Consider the following 15,731-nt stretch of genomic DNA (forward strand, 5'->3'; position numbering starts at 1 on the left):
CTTTGTTTTGAGGGTCAAGGATCTCTAACAAGTTGTCCAGGCTGACCTCCAGCTCTTGGGCTTAAGTGATTCTCCTGCCCTCAGCCTCCTAAGTAGATGGGACTTCAGGCTCTTACCACTTCATCTGACCAATGGTACCTTTTAAATACATCCAAACTTCACCGAAATACTTGCCTTTGAATTGTTTACATCTGGATGACCTGTTGAAACTTTTTTGCTCATTTTATTTGATAAATTGAATTTAGTATTGCTAAATAAGGACTGAAGTTTTTCATTTGCAGGATTTTTTTTTGTCTTTTTTCTTTTTTTAAATAACCAGATTTTAGGGAAAAAAAAAAAACCTCCTGGTGTTTAACATTATATTAAATCAGAAAGCTTTGATCACAGTTGCTTTTATTTCAAAACTTTCACCAGTACAGATCTTTAGTCTAAATTTCTCAGTCACTGAATGATTACTGTCTGCTTAAACCTAATCTTGTCATTCCAGACTATAGTGATAAGAATGGTCTCATTTTGGGATGGGTTGGGGATAAGATTGAAGCATAGAAACAGCATCGCTCTTAAAAAGAACATATTAAGGGGCTGGGGAATGTGGCTCAAGTGGTAGCGCTCTCGCCTGGCATGCCTGCGGCCCGGGTTCGATCCTCAGCACCACATACAAAACAAAGATGTTGTATCCGCCGATAACTAAAAAATGAATATTAAAATTCTCAAAAAAAAAAATAAAAGAACATATTAAGTAGTTTGTGCTAATTTTGTGCTGTAGTATATAAGGAATAGGGAAACCGAAAGAAAAGTGACAAAGCATTCCACTATCAAATAAAAACTTGAGTATTTTTGATAATCTGAAAACTTGGAAATACTACAGATAATTTTATAGGCTTCTTTACTATAAAGTCTTTTGATTCCTATTGTATTTTCTTTTGGGGGTTGGGGGAACTCAGTGGCGCTTGACTACTGATCCACATCCCCAGTTCTGTTTTATATTTTATTTAGAGACAGGTTCTCACTGAGTTGATTAGCACTTCGCTTTTTGGTGAGGCTGGCATTGAACTCTCAATCCTCCTGCCTCGGCCTCCTGAGCCACTGGGATTACAGGAATGTGCCCCCAGACCAGCTCCAGTAGTATTTTCTTAATCTTCTAGTTGTCTTAAGGTAACAAGTGGTATTTTGTTTGTCTCATTACTAGCATGGAAGAATTATTTTCAAACTTTGACTATAATTTGGGAAGCATGTCATACATACATATCAAGACAGTCAAGAAATTAAGACATATATGTGGTATAACAGTATTATAGAAAAATTTTGATTTAATCTGTCTTCTTTTTTAAACCAACAAAAACTTCACTTCCAAATAATCTCATGTACTTGAATTTGTCATAGATGTTAAAATTTAATATAAAGCATTGGAATAAATAGAGAAGAGTTAAAAAGGTATGCCATTAATCAAACAATTATTTATTCAGTACATACTGAATTTGAGGGCATGTGCTAAGGGCTTAGGTTACAGGAAAAAATAATTTAGTCTCTGCTCTATTTGAGTTTACATTTGGGGGAGAAAGATGGGTAAATAGTAAGTGCTATGAAGAACAGATTGGGCTGTCTAACTCAACCTGACAGAAGGGAGCTTTGGTAAATTTCTCATGAGGAGGAAGCTTAGTCTGAGTTTTGAAGGGTATAAAGAAGACATAAGCATTAAAGAGAATGGGAGCCATTACTGAGAATTGGATGAATGTTTCTTCATTAAGTCTGTTTTCATACTACTGTGGGATTATTACTCATGGTCTATATAGGTGTTCTGAGGACTTTGGAGAAGTTAGGCAAAGTTCTGATGGAATTTTTTTTTTAATTGTGGATTTATTTTTCCTTAAAGAATAATAGGGACTGGGAATCATTTAAAAAAATATAAAACAAAAATGACATCATCATTCTCTTTGATCATTATGGCATGACTAAATGTGTGTTTTAAAAATGAGTGTCTACAAGTGTGATTGGGATTTAGAGAACAGGATGGATGAAGCGATTACTCCAGAGGGTAGAGTTGACATGAATAGGGAAAGTTGAGGGGAGGAATCAAAGGTAACCCATATGTTTTGCCTAGTGCAGCTTTGTGAGTTATGGAAGACAGAAAAAAGGAGGAGGAGCAAAATTTTGTAGTTGTGATGTTGGTTGTTTTAGGTGAAAAGATCATAAATTGGGTTTTTAACATGTTTATTTTAGGTACCAATGGAGTATCCAAATGTGGATGTCTAGTATTTAGTAGATTATGTGTTTATCATTTAGATAAATGATAGAGATTTGAAATTATTAAGTACATAGTGATGATTTATCACAAGGCATAAGATACCAAGAAAATATGTGTGTGTATGTGTGTGTGTGTGTGTATGTATGTATTTGGTTGTGAAAATGAATCACAAACTTTGAGGAATATCAATATTTAAAAGATGGATAGAGAAAAAGTAAAATAAGGATTGGAAAGTTCATTTGATTTAATATTGTGGTTTATTTTATGAGTATTAAAGGCTGATTTTTCTGGAATAGCAAACTTAAAAGTCAAATAATTGTATTGAGAAGTGAATGGAAAGTGATGTTTAATATAGCATAATAATAGATTATTTTAGGCCAGGCTTGGTGGTGTATGCCTGTAATCCCAGTGGCATGGGATCATGGGTTCAAAGCCAGCCTCAGCAATGGCAAGACACTAAGCAACTCGGTGAGACCTGTCTCTAAATAAAATACTGAATAGGCCTGGAGATATGGCTCAGTGGTCAAGTGAGTGCCCTTGAGTTCAATCTCTGGTACCCCCCACACCCCTCCCCCCAAAAAAAAACCCCAATAGATTATTTTACATTTGAGAAAGCTTTGCTGTGAAGTAGAACAGAGGAAGATGGTAAAGGTTTGGGGAAAGGGTTTTTTTTAATTCTTTTTATTCTAATTTGTTATATATGATAGCAGAATGCATTACAATTCATATTATACATATAGAGCACAACTTTTCATATCTCTGGTTGTATACAAAGTATATTCACACCATTCGTGTCTTGATACATGTACTTTGAATAATGATGTCCATCTCATTTCACCATCATTTCTAACCCCATGTCCTCTTCCTTTCTTTCCCTCCCCTTTGCCCCATCTAGAGTTCCTCTATTCCTCTCATACTCCCCCTCCCTCCCCACTATGAAGCAGCCTCCTTATATCAGATAAAACATTTGGCATTTGGTTTTTTGAGATTGGCTTTGCTTAGCATTGTCTTCTCCAACTCTATCCATTTACCTAAAAATGCCAGTGTTTTTAATCACTTTTTTTTTGCTGAGTAATATTCCATTGTGCATATATACCACAATTTTTTTTATCCATACATCTACTGAAGGGCGTCTAAGTTGCTTCCACAATTTAGCTATTGTGAATTGTGCTGCAGTAAACATTGATGTGGCTGTGCCCCTGAGGTATGCTGTTCAACAACTATATGAAAAAGTGTTCATCATCTCTAGCAAGTAGAGAAATGCAAATCCAAAGTGCTCTAAGATTTCATCTCACTCCAGTCAGAATGGCAGCTATTAAGAATACAAACAACAATAAGAGTTGGCAAGGATGTAGGGAAAAAGGCACACTCATATGTTGCTGGTGGGACTGCAAATTGGTACAGCCAATATGGAAAGCAGTATGGAGATTCCTTGGAAAACTGGGAATGGAACCACCATTTGACCCAGCTATCCCTCTCATTGGTCTGTATCCAAAGGGGAAAGGTTTTGTTGATGTGTGTAAGAAAGTGATAGAGAGGAAATAGAGTATGTAATGGTACTGGAAAGAGATTCTATAAAATTGATAAAGGACCTGAATGAGATAGAAGGAATGGAATTGAATCATGAGAGAGATCACTGTTTGAAAAGAGGAGGCACAAAGGTATAAATGAAAATAAGATTTTTTCCTCTTCATTTCTGCTATAAAATCTTGAGTCCCTTAAGATCATTTTCTCTTTTCATTGTATATTCTATTTCATTTAACCCCAATTTCAATCACCATTTATATGTTAATGAAAAATATATTTGTAATGCATTTCAATTCTCTGACCTACAGAATCAAAACTTTCAGGCTGGGGTTGTGGCTTAATGGTAGAGCGCTTGCCTAGCATGCGTGAGGCACCACATACTCCACATACTGTCTTTGTCCCTTGAATTGGTGGGATCTCAAACTCATAATGTCCCATCTGAATCTCATCTAGTGATTTTTATCTCAGTAAGTGATAGAAGCAAATGTAGGATTAGTTGCGTATGCTAAGGAACTTTGGGGGATCCAATTCCTCTTTTGTACCTCATTATCTCATTTTACTATATACAGTCCATTACTAAAATCTATGGGTTTTACTTCTTAAGAGCTCTTCAATTCATTCTGGAGTGTTAAATGCTCATCTTTGATCTGAAGTCCATTCTTCTCATTCAAGAGCCAAACTGATCTTTTCAAAATAGAAGTCTAATCATATAAAAACAAAATATTTTAAGGATGTGCCTACAGTTCTTGCTAACTGTCTCTTTAGCCACATCAGTATAAATTCCCTTACTCTTTGAATTATAGCATTCATTCAGTCTCCTGTATTCATCATGTTGCCTTCCTCTTGAAGGCCAATAGTGAACTTATTCTTTAAATTTCACTTTAACCTAGATGTCCTCAATAAAGCCATCTCACCATGCATCAGAGTGATATTAACCATTATAATAATCTCAGTCTTTAATTACATTCTGCTGGCAACCAATTTAAGGTACACCAGAAAACATAATGAGCATGGTAAGCAACTAGCACCTCATGACCTAAAGGGGCTCCCCTTCTGTCATGTTTTCAGCCCTAGGGTCCATATTACAGTAGTGTCAATGCAGATAAAGTGTAAAAGACAGTTTTTGAAGGCTTATTACTAGTCCTCCTGTTATTCTGGCAACATATTTGAAGGAATGAAGTTCAAGGTCATTCCTGCACAGAGGGACTCCTGGACCTCTGGTAATGTTTTTTACCTCTTTCCTGCCACTGTACTTAAAAAAGGAAACCACAATTCTGACTGCTAACATCATAGTTTTGTTTTACTTGATGTTTTACATTATAGTATGTACGCTTGTATTTGACTTCTTTTGATCAATCAATGTGAAAGGATCCTCCTAATGTGTATAGTTGAGGATGATTTATTCTTATTGTTCTATAGTACTTTATAAGTGTATTATAATTAATTACCCATTCTGCTGTTGAAAGTAATTTGTATAGTTTCCCATTTGTAACCAAGTGTTTTTCCAACATGATTTTGCCAAGTTTTACTAGGTGTGTTTGAGAATTTCAGTTGTTATTCATCCTTAACAACACTTAATGTTTGCTCTCTTCATTTTAACCATTCTGTGAGGGTTGTGGTATAACATTGTCATTAGGATTTGGACTGATGAAATTGAACACCTGTTCCCATATTTGTTGGCTATTTGGGAGACCACCTTTGTGAAGTGTCTATCCATGACTGCTAATTTTAAATTTTTTTATTTTATTTCTTTCCTGTAAGGATTTGTAGGACTTTTAAAAAATATTTCCAATATTCTGGCATCAATGCTTTCTTAATGTATTTTGTGGCTAGGTTTGCCTACTCCAAGATTCTGAAGATGACCTCTTATGTTTTGTTCTAAAAGCCCTGCTGTGTAATTTTAAACATTTATATCTACTATCTGTCAGAACTGTTGAGAGCCACAGCCAAAGGGGCCCCAGCAAACTTCCAGCTGGCAGCTGCTCTCAACACAGAACAAAATTTTGTTGTGTGTGTTTGGTGTGAGGCAGGAGTAAAGGTGCATTTGTTTTTCTTATATACCCTGTTGACTAGCACTGTTTATTGAAAAAGATAATTCTTTCTCTGCAATATTCCCTCATTACTTTTTAGTAAGTAAAGCCATACATAATTAGATTTCTTTCTAGATTCTCTATTCCATTAGTTAATTTGTGGTCCTAGAGTTCTTCAGAAGGATGGCTTATTATTTCTCAGAGTTTCAGTCACACTGAACAATCTTCCAAATTAAATCAGAGAACATTGCAAACTCACTCCATAAAACGGCTGTCCATTTTTATGACTTTGACTCCACAGCAAAATCTATTTCTATCATCAAATGTGTAGGATCTTCAGATAATTACTTTGTGTCCTTTGTCTAGATTTATTACCTAAAGGATAGAGGGTCTGTTCTGAGCCTTTTTTTCTGGTACGTTTTGAGTATTGGAAGCAGTTCTTAGTATCTTTTTAGTGAGTATAGTGAGGTTTTTTTTTTTTTTTTTCCTATTAGTTTTATTAGGGATTTAAAATTTTTATTATCCTTTAAAAAAACCCAACTTTTAACTTTTTTGTTTTTTGGTTTTCTGCTTACTATTTTATCAGTTATTGCACTTTTTATTTTCTTCCCTCTAGATTCCTTGGTTTTGATTTGCTGAGGTTTTGGTTCTTTTTTTCAATAGAAGTTTAATTCTTTGATTTTCTGCTGTCTTCTACTAGACTACATATAGTAAGAATGTCATTTTCTCTAAGCACTTTTAGCATTTAATCTTTCATCATTTATTTAAAAGTATTTTCTAATTTTCATTTTGATTTCCTCTTTAATACATGAATTATTTAGGATAATTTAAGAGTGTCAATATCCTGAATTATATTGGATTCCAGACAAGTGGGTGGTAAACCAGGACTGTCTAGCATAAATGAGTACTTATATTCATCTTAATTTTGGTGGATTTTAAAATACAAATAGAAGACTCAGGAATTTAAATTAAAATTTAAAAACCATTGCATACTCAGACTTTGCACTGTTAAATGTAATAAAGCAAATGTGCCAAACAATAAACATCTTTTGGTTCTAAAAGATTTGTCAAGTCAGTGTATCTATAGAAATAATAAAGGTGAAAAGGACAGTTTAAATGGTATACACTGAAAATTTTTAGTGGTTTCAAAAAATAATTATAAAAGTAGAATGGACTAGTATTCATAAATTTTTAATCTGAGATTTTTCTTTATATTGTACAATGAGAAATTAAACAACACCTAACTGGTACTCCTTTCACATGTCAACTTAATTCTCATAGGCATAAAGCTACTGTGCTAATCTTAGCATGTGTGATGTTCTAATTATTGTGGACATTTCTGCTGAAATGTTATCCATTCCCCTTCAGTTTGAATAATTATGAGAGCTCAGGAATACGTCAAGTATTTAAAACCATTTCATATGAATCTTTTATACGTCACATTTCCTGAATTTGCATGAAGAATCTTATAGGCTAGTAAAGATTTCCTTTGAAGAAATATATGATCATGGACCATTGGATAGTATTAACAGAGAGTAATATATTATTTTAACTTCTATTTCTCAATTTAGAGTCTGGCTATGAAGTATGTTTGTGATCAGTCTTTGAAGGATGAGATATAAATGAGAAATTGTAAGAAACATTTTCATTAACCAAATTGGAGCTGTGTACTACACAATTAAAAAATATAATTCATAGCTTTTCTTCTGTATAATTATTCTACCTCTCTTTGAGTTGTGTTTTCTTAGGAAATGCTTTTTAAAATTATTTTAAAATTCAATAGCATTTAATTGCATTGTCAATATTGAATTCTTTTATAATTTCTTCCATATTGTGGTGATAGTTTCTTATTTGTAATGCTATATCTTTGATATTCCCCTCAATTCATGTTTTTCCTTTCTGATTAATTTTGAGTTTTTAGAAAAGTCTGTTTTAGTGGTATTTTTAAAGAATAAGGTGTTAGACTCATGCATTAATTATTTTAATTTCTAATGTCACTAATTTTTATCTTTTTTGAATTTATTTCTTCTTCTCTCCTCTTAAGTTTTATTTTTTACTATAGATCTTTTAAAAACAGTAGTTAAACTGTAGTCCCAATTCTTTTTTGTGGTAATTCCAGATGAGTCCTGTCTTGTAGAACTTCTTGAGTTGATGAAGAAGTTTTATATCTTCATTGTCTAGTAAATACCATTGATCTTGCGTGGCTATTATGCACTTGAAATATAACTACTGTAAATAAATAACTGGACTTTAAATCTTGTTTAATTTTAATTATCCAAATTTAAACATCTGTTTCTGGCTAGTACTATATTAAAGTGCAGTTTCAATCAAGATTTGGCAAACTTTTTCTGTAGAAGTCCAAATAATAAATATTTGGGGTTTTGTAATTCATATGGTTTCTTTTGCAGCCCCCCACAAAAGCAGTCACACAATGTATAAACAAATGAGCATAATTGTGTTGTAGTAAATCATGTGTATCACAGCAGGGTTTGCTGGATTTGGCTTCCACACTCCAGTTTGACAAGCTGTGCTCTAGATCTTAGATGTGTCTGCGCGTCTGTGTATTTTTATTTTTCTACTTCTGTGTTCTCTGGGTTCCTTCAGTTATTTTTTCTTCCTTTGTTTGTGTGAGTGGCAGGAGCAGGGTGGATGGATTCTGTCTCTTTTCCTGTAATTTTGTTTTTGTTGACAGACTGTTATTTTATTTATATGTGGTGCTGAGAATTAAACCCAGCGCCTCACACATGCTAGGCAAGTGTTCTACCACTAAGCTATAGCCCCAGCCCTCCTGTAACTTTTTAAGGAAGATTATTACTCCTTTCAATTCCTCCTGTGTGTTTTTTCAAATTTTCTTCCAGCTTTTCTGTTTTTTGGTATATTGGTGGAAGTGGCACTCTCTATTAAATTTGATGAAACTCTTATTCTCTTATTCTATTCTAATCTCTTTTATTCTGTTCTCTCATATGCCTCTGGTTTTATAGATGCAACATCTTTCCAGAATCTCTGAACATGGTAAATAATTCTTTTTTTTCCTATTTTTCTCCTTTTTGAATTTCTTTTGCTTTCTCCAAGGTTGCTTGCTTTTATCATAGGCATTCTTTTTCATGATTGTGTTTTTCCTGAATGTTGATGATCCTTGGTTATCCATTCATGTTAATAAATGAAAGACCAATTGAATGATATGGGTAGCTGGGATGGGTTTTCTCTTCCTTGTTTTCCCAAGAAATCTTAATTTAAATGGGAAAGAAAAAAAAGACTGACAGGGAGTTGTTTATTGGTTGGAAGGTCTAATTTCTTGGTACGCTTTGCTCCAAAGTGGATAAGCAGGAAAGAAACAGGCTAATTCCTTCTGTAATAGCTAAATAAGAAAGACAATATTCTAATTTTCCAACCTTCATACTTTGCAGACCAAATTTCTTTCAGACCAGTTTTCTGTTTAGACTACTATCCTCCATTATTCTGAACTAGCACAGGACCTCTTGAAGCCATGAAAAGAAAAGTTACACCTTCCCTGAAATAGTATCATGTATTTGTGTTTGGCATATGTAGGCACACTTTTATGGGACCAGATAGTAAATATTTTGGGTTTAGCAACCAATGAGGTCTTTTTTGCAACTATTGAACTTTGCTATGGGAAAGCAGCCATAGCAAGCATTAGCAAATGAGTAAGTCTGTTTTAAAAACACTTTATTTATGAATGCTAAAACTTGAATTTCGTATGGTTTTCACATGTCACAAATGTTCTATTTTTTACTTTCAGCCATTTATAAGTGTAAAAACTATGACTTTGTTTTTTTTTTTTTATCTTGACATAAAAAAGTAAAAGATGAGCTGGAAGATTTGCCCGCATGAACCATTGTTTGACAACCTGTGTACTGTACTATTGTTCTCTCCACTCTATTACTCTGATTTCATATGCTCTATCTTATAGAATGCCTTCAAAATATCTGGTTCATGCTTTTCACATTCCTTTTCAGTATTTATTTCTAGTTATTTTTTGAAAATTTGCTATCATAAAAGAGAAGACTGGAGGTGACATGGAAATTACTGCTAGTGGGCATTGATTACAATTTTGGGGTGACAAAAATGTTTTAAAATTTATTGTGGTGATGATTGCATAACCACAAATATAGTAAAGTACATTGAATGTTACACTGCTTTAAATAGGTGAACTGCATGATAAATGAAATGTGAATTATATCTCAATAAACCTTCTTTGGTGGTGGTAAATGTATCATTATTTCAGTTCAATTTTTAAACCGAATAGTGGTAAATTTATGTCATTTTGAACTAAAATTCCCATTAGACTTCAAACTGGGTGGGGTGTGGGAGACAAGTATAAAGGCAAAAATGTAAAATATCTTTAGAATCTTTTTCAGTAGCTCCATTCCTATACTCATGAGGTATAATTAATAATAATAATAGTTGTTTTGCAGAGGGTATATTATGACACAGATAATGTTTTTAATATTTTAATATACTACAATGCCCACACGATTTTACAGATGCATAAGTTGGGGAATTAACTGAATCACATAAAGGATAAGTAATTTGCTTTTGGTCACCATAGCTTATAAGTTGTGAAGCTAGGATTCCCAGTAGAGAGAGCTCCTCTGTCTGACACCAAATCCATTTCTTCTCCACTATTCCCTCTGAGCTCAAACTCAGCCTTAATTCCCTTCTCAAAGTAAATCTTTGTTTAGCTAATTTATGACTGTTAGCATTACATGTATTTGCCTTGCTACATCAGGTATATATTCAGAATGATTAGTATGAGAAAATATGAGGTGAAAGCAACTGGGTAGTAAGTGGGACATCTTTAGCCCAGAAGTGAATAATGCTGACCTTTTTTAATCTTGTGAAAGAGAAATTAGACCTCTTTGTTTCTCTACGGCAAATGATTTTTTTCTTTATAGTTTTGTTTTTTTTTCTGTATTTTTCATTAGTGCATTATAGTTGTACATAATGATGGGATTTGTTATATATTCTTCCATGCACACAATATAATAATATAATTTGAACAATATCATTCCCTGTCGGGGTTTTTAGTCCTCGGTTCCCTCCCGACCTGCAGGAGAGATAGGGAGAACACAACCCGGCCAGGAGGAGCCAAGAAAGGAGAGAGGGCCGACTGACCGCAGCACCCAGCTCTCCCTCACTGCCTAAGGGAGACCAGTCAAGGCTGGAGCTCCTTTATTGAGGAAGCACACACAGCTAATATAAGGCACAGGAGCCAATCAGGATAAAGGTCAGCAGGGTGAGGGGAGTTCACGTGTACACCCATTCTAGAGGCAGTAAGGGGAGACAGGAGCACGGAAGGGTTCTGAGCCTATCCTAGAGGTGGTCGGATTTTTCCTCACAGCCCATGGTATCGCCTTCTGGCTGATTGCAAGGTGCCATCTTAGCCATGTGCGGCCCCAAGACCGGGAAGAGAGCATCAGTCTGCAAGTTAGGTTTCCTTTTCTCCATCATAGGTTTCTGTTTCTCTGATGTCACATGCCCTACAATTCCCTAGTATTTCTTCTTTCCCTATCCTTCTCTCTCCCCTGACCCCATTTCTAGAGCAGAGAAATTTCAATTTCAACTCAGACTGAAGAACTTTCTATTAGGGTGGTTCAGCACTAAAATTTATATTGATAATAAAAAACTCTTTAGAATTTTGATTTTATGATTTTACTTTTTATATTTTTTATTCCCTTAAATGAAAGGTTTAAAACACTTTTAAAGGCCATTTTATTTTATAATTTTTCCATTCTTCAAAAATGTGAGATTTGGCCTGGTGTGGTGATGCATGCCTGTAATCCCACTGGTTTGGGAAGCTGAGGCAGGAGGATTGCAAGTTCAAAGCCAGCCTCAGCAAAAGCGGGGCACTAAGCAACTCAGTGAGACCCTGTCTCTAAATAAAATACAAAATAGGGCTGGGGATGTGTCTCAGTGGCCAAGTGCCCCTGAGTTCAATTCCCGGTACCACACCACCACCAAAAAGCGATATTTTAAAATTGCTTATTTGTTTATCTATCTATCTATCTATTTATTTATTTTTGCATTGCTTCTGATCTAACCTAGGACCTCACACACATTAGGTAAGTGCGGTACAACTGAGCTATAACCCAGTCCTTGAAAATAATGTTATGGTTAATTTTGTATTCTAAGGCAAACATTTTTTTTAAAGGAAAACAAAGCATATTTCCTTTTTCTTTACATTTCCTAAATAAACTCACCTGAAAATTAATGAATTGCTGTCATATATGATGAATGTTTTCCCTCAACTAGTGTTGGAATATGTTTACTTTAGAGCTTACCAATAGTTTCGATTCTCTAATTGAAGAATTTGTGTCAGCTCTTTGAGCTTGCTCAAGGTCTTGAGTCCCTTAAGGAAAAATTTTCTTTTGTGAAAAAATACTCATAAAATCCCCCCTTTTAATAATTTTAAGTGTACAGTTCAGTGGCATTAAGTGTATTTATAGTGTTACATAATCATTGCCATTATTCCCAGATTTTCATCATCCCAGTCAGAAACAGTATACTTAATGAGTAAAAACTGCTTATTCCCCATTTACCCCAACCTCTGATAACATCTATTCTATCTTCTATCTCTTGCTGGATCATACAACAATTCTATGATTACCTTTTTAAGGTACTACCAAACTGTTTCCCTTAGAGATTGCACCATTTTGCATTCCTACCAAGATAACATTCAAGTTCCATTTTCTCCATGTCCTCATCAGTATTTATTTTCTATTTTTTGATAATAGCTTTGTAATGATGGTCAAGTGATATCTCATTGTGATTTTAATTTGCATTTCCCTAATGAGTAAGGATGTTGAATATCTTTTCATATGCTTATTGACCATATGTATGTCATCCTTAGAGAAATGTCTTTTCTTGTCCTTTATTTACTTTTTAATTGGTTTTGTTGTTGAGTTGTAGGGATTCTTTATGTATTCTGTTCATTAATCCCTTATCAGATAATGATATGTAAATATCTGCTTCCATTTTATGGGCTGCATTTTTACTGTCTTGATATGGTATTCATTGATTATCAAAAGATTTTTAATTTTAATGAAGTCCAATTTATTTTTTCTTTTGTTTTTCAGATCAAGGAAATCACTGCCAAATCCAATGTCATTGAAACTTTGCCCTGTGTTCCCCGCCCCCCCCAAGAGTCTTATAGTTTTCACTCTTAGGATTAGGTTTCTGATCCATTTTGAGTAAATTTATATATATATATTATAAGGTAAAGGTTCAACTTCATTCTTTTGTATGTTGATATCTAGTTTTCTCAACACCATTTTTTGAAAAGACTGTCCTTTTCAACAAAAAGTTATTTTGGCAACCTTGTTGAAAATCCTTTCACCATTTATCTTAAAGCTTATTTATGAAGTCTTTATTCCATTGGTCTGTAGATCTGTCATCATAACTTCCATGATTAATAGAATTTTGTATTAAAATTTAAATCAAGGGGTGTGAGTTGTCCAGATTCTTCTTTTTAAGGATTGTTTTGACTATTCAGGGTCTTTTGACATTACTTATGAATTTTAGGATGCATTTCTATTTTTTACAAAAATACCTTTGGTATTGGATGGCAGTTATATTGAATTTGTCCATTACTTTGGGTACTATTGTCACCTTAAGAATCCTAGTCTTCCAGTTCATGAATGTGGGATTTCTTTCCATTTATTGATGTCATTTTAAATTTCTTTCAGCAGTATTTTGTAGTTTTCAGTGTACTAGTCTTTTACCCCCTTGTTAAGTTCATTCCTTAGTATTTGGTTCTTTTTTGATGCTATTATAAAGGATTTGATTTTTAGTTTCATTCTTGGATTATTAATTGTCACATGTATAGAAAAACACCTGATTTTATGTGTTGAATTTTGTCCTGCAAATTTTTGGATTTATTAGTTCTACCAGAATTTTTTTAATGCTTGTTAAGGATTTTCTGCATATAAGATGATGTTATTTGCAGAGATAATTTTACCTCTTCCTTTCCAATTTGGATGCCTTTCATTTTCTTTTTTTGCCTAATTTTAATGACTGTGTTGACTAGGACTGGCAAATACTGGTGTCTTTGCCTTATTCTTGATCCAATGGGAAAATTTTTTAGTTTTTCCCTATTAAGCGTGATGCTAGCTGTGGTTTTTTTCATCTATTGCTTATGTTGGAGGAAGTTTCATTCTATTCTTTGTTGAATTTGTTTTCATGAAACGGCATTGAATTTTGTCAGATTTGTGTGTGTGTGTGTGTGTGTGTGTGTGCGCGCGCGCCTATTGATATGATTTTCTGTTTTTTTTCCTGTTGATGTGGTATATTATACTGATTGATTTTTGTATGTCAAAACAAAATTTGTATTTTGAGAATTTGTATTGTGAGAATCAGTCATACTTGATTATGGTGTATAAACCTTTTAATATGTTGCCAAATTTGGTTTGCTCGTAGTTTGTTGAGGACTTTTGTATCAATATTCACAAGGAATATTGGCTTGTAGTTTTCTATTCTCTTTGTCTAATTAGCTTTGGTATTAGTAATAAATACCTTTGGGAATGCTTTAGGATGTGTCAATGTGTTCCCTCCTCTTTAATTTTTTAAAGATTTTGAGAAGTATTGGTATTGTCCTTCCCTCTCCACTTGACAGAATTCACATACAAAGTTTGGTAAAAGCAAAAGGGTGTATAGAACTTTACATTGTTGGGAAGTATGCATAAATTTTTAATCAACTCACTATAGGCAAACAATTGTATTTTATTTCCCTGTGTTATAGGTATACTTTCATTTAATTCCGATGGTGAGGTATGTGTACTATTTTCCTAGTACTGCTGTCATAATAAATTATCACAAATATGGTAACTTTAAAAAGTTCACAATTGTGAAAATCAGAAGTCTCAAATCAAGGTGTCAGCAGATTTTTTTTTTTTTTCTGGGGACAGTGAGAAAGAGACTATCCCATGCCTCCCCCCACTAACTCCAGGGTGTTCTTTGGGTCATAGATACCTTTCTCCAATCTCTGTGTATTTGTATACTCATATTGACTTCTTCTTTGTGTCCTTTTGTATCTCTTGTAAGGAAATTCTCATTAGATAGAGGACAGAGCTATCTCAGTATAGTTTCATCTTGTTCCTTATCTTAATACATTTTCAAAGATTTTATTTCCAAGTAACATTATATTCCAAGGTTACAGATAGACACAAATATTGGGGGAACCCAACCCACTATACTTCACTCTTCGCATTCTTAAAATTCATACACATGTTGATTTGGATGTGTACATTCATTTCATTACAGCATCCCTCCAAAACACATTTCAGTATCAACTCTAAATCCAAAATTTCATCTAAATATCTTCAACTTGAAAAGTACCAAATCTCATCATCTAAACTGTCTAAATTAGGCATGATTGAGACTATGAATATAGTCTATTTTAGGACAAGATTTCTTTCTGTATGTGGATCTGTGAAACTAAAAAGTAAATTATCTGCTCCCAAAATGAAGTGAAGAAAATGTATACAATAGATATTCCCATTCCAGTAGGAAAAAAAAAAATGAAAGGAGTAAAGGGTTTACTGATCCCAAATCCAGCCCTACAAATATCGTTTGGTTTTAAGGTCTGGGAATAATTCTCTGAGGCTTCATGATCCAGTCCTTGGGCTCTTCCGATGTTCTCACCCTGCAGGCCCCTCAGACCATTCTGCTCTCTTACCTCTCCATCCATGATTCTACAAGTTATTTTTCCCCCTTTTCTTCTTGAAGAGTAGTACATGTTTGTAGAAAAGTAACTCTATTAGTCCATTTTCTGCTTAAAGAACTTTGGGAGTTCTACAGCTTTTCATTTCATCCAGTTTTTTTCTTTTTTTTTTCCTGCCAAGATGGCAGTGTTTCTACTAATACAACATTGTCAAAAGTCTTATGTGTCTTCCGTGAATGTCAGGGGGTAC

General features: G+C 34.0%; 1 protein-coding gene across 7 annotated transcripts in view; it reads left to right on the forward strand.

The window, feature by feature from the left end:
* Nucleotides 1-15,731, forward strand: part of Immp1l (inner mitochondrial membrane peptidase subunit 1) — a 76,979-nt gene that overhangs the window by 991 nt on the left and 60,257 nt on the right. For 2 of the 7 annotated variants that reach the window (XM_071616317.1, XM_071616319.1), the window contains exon 2: nt 13-134. The exons of the other annotated variants lie outside the window; for them this stretch is intronic. The gene's annotated coding sequence lies outside the window, so the exon portion shown is untranslated. The remainder of the gene's footprint in view (nt 1-12; nt 135-15,731) is intronic. 7 annotated transcript variants of the gene reach the window in all.

The sequence above is a fragment of the Marmota flaviventris genome, chromosome 9 (genome assembly GCF_047511675.1).
Source record: "Marmota flaviventris isolate mMarFla1 chromosome 9, mMarFla1.hap1, whole genome shotgun sequence".
In the NCBI taxonomy this organism is placed as follows: Eukaryota; Metazoa; Chordata; class Mammalia; order Rodentia; family Sciuridae; genus Marmota; species Marmota flaviventris.